This window comes from Brienomyrus brachyistius, chromosome 13 (genome assembly GCF_023856365.1).
Source record: "Brienomyrus brachyistius isolate T26 chromosome 13, BBRACH_0.4, whole genome shotgun sequence".
NCBI lineage: Eukaryota > Metazoa > Chordata > Actinopteri > Osteoglossiformes > Mormyridae > Brienomyrus > Brienomyrus brachyistius.
In genome coordinates, this window is record NC_064545.1 from 1,294,420 (window position 1) to 1,296,248 (window position 1,829).

A 1,829-nucleotide genomic window follows, 5' to 3' on the forward strand; every position below is an offset into this window, starting at 1 on the left:
CGAGCTCCTCAGTATTCCTCTTGCAGTGTACGAACTTCCACTGGGGCCCTGTGTGGAGCATCATGCGATTGGCCAGCTCCTCAGCCGGAGCATCACACGATTGGCCAGCTCCTTGACGAGAGCGTCACTGGATTGGCCAGCTCCTAGGTCAGAAGGTCACACGATTGGCCAGCTCCTTGGCTAGAGCGTCATGCGATTGGCTGGCTGCTTGGCCAGCCGCAGTACTTAAACAGACCGTGGTTCCTCCCTCACGTTGAAAACTCTCTTTTACTATGCCGACTAAACCACTTGGGATGCCTCTTTTAAAAAAAAGAGCTGTGTATAATTGACTGAGTGTGTGTATATTTAGTATTCTGCGTGCGATGTGAGTCACTGAAACAAGCACAGAAGGCCAGTGGGAACCCCATCTTAGCACACTGTCCTGGAACATTCACCGCGCTCAACGGTTTTGTTGGGATACTGCTCTGGTTATGCCCCAACCTCCAGGGGAGCTGAGGGCAGCGGCTGCAGGGCTGCTTTCAGTGTTTGGTGCGAGGCGACCATGGAGGTGTGAGAAGGCAGCATGCATGCCCATCGGCACCTTGGCTTGGCATGGCACTTAATTAGAGCTTTCCTGACAGGGCGGCTTCTCCTCCACTCCCCCCACCCTCCAGCTGGGGACAGACATGTGGCAGGGAGCCGCGAGACCAACAGTGCCTGAGCGGGGTGTGGGTACAAGGCGTGCGGAGGGGCGTCGCCTCTTGTGTGGCAGCTCAGACGGGTGTTTGGGGCTTTATGGCCCCGGCAGTATGTCACTCTCCAGCTTGTCCTGGGCCTCAGACGTGGGTGAGCCAAACATTCTATTCTATTATGTGCAATTTCCTGTGTTTTATAAGATACTCGGTGATCCTGCAATGATGGTTGGGTTTTTTTTTCTTTTTTTCTCCTCTTTACCACAGCAAGTCCTTTCTGTGCTTACAGCACTGTGCTTACAGCACTGCCGTATACATGGAAATCATTATCTGAGAGCCACACATGCCAAAGCCATCTTGGATCCTGGACGTGTGCATTTTAAGGACAAGACGTCAACATTATAACAGGCTTTCTTTGGGCCCCCTACCCACCTAAAAAAAGCCGCCAGCTCCTGTCACCTTTAGCGTGATCCTTGACCAGTAAAAAAGTCTCAAACTCTTCATTAATCTCCTCTTCTGGGCCCCCACAAAGCCAGGTAACACGTATTTAGGGGACATTTGGGTACACAATTGCACAAATGCAGAGAGGTTGAGATTATGGAAATTTCTCTAATTTTATAACTCATAACTATTGCCCAATGCACCCATGGATGTAATTAATGAGGTTATAATATAACGTTCGGTTTTGTTTCTGGAAATATCCTGGCTTTGTTGTGCCTGAGTCATATGACAAGACACTGGAGTTTTCCAAATAATGTCGTAGCATAGCAGGGTGACCTTAACAAGGTACTTTGATGTGAGGAATGTAACAGTACAACATTATGGCAATATCCCTTATCCACTGTGAAAGGGAAATGCTGCAATGTCAGCAGGATAATCTGAACAAGAGGCATTTAAAATTATTGTAGAATACATTTATTTATCTAGCAGAAACCTTTATCCAGTGCAAGGTAAACTCTGAGAAAGCAGTCAGACAGTCCCCCAGCAACAGGAGTTAAGGACGTTGTGCACGGACCCAACAATAATGTCACTCTGCCAATCATAGGCAGGTTCACAGGTTCTTCACCTGCTGAGTCACATACTGCCGCCATATAGTATATATGAACACTGCTCTGATTAGTGCTCTGGGTACAGCTTCAGAAGGGAAGTTTTCTTTGT

At 48.3% G+C, this 1,829-nt stretch overlaps 1 long non-coding RNA gene across 1 annotated transcript; it reads left to right on the forward strand.

The window, feature by feature from the left end:
* The first annotated feature begins 333 nt into the window (after positions 1-333).
* LOC125706371 (uncharacterized) lies at positions 334-1,514 on the forward strand. The gene is made up of 3 exons (XR_007381983.1): positions 334-547; positions 654-825; positions 939-1,514. It is a non-coding gene; the product is annotated as an uncharacterized LOC125706371 (long non-coding RNA).
* Positions 1,515-1,829: the final 315 nt, after the last annotated feature.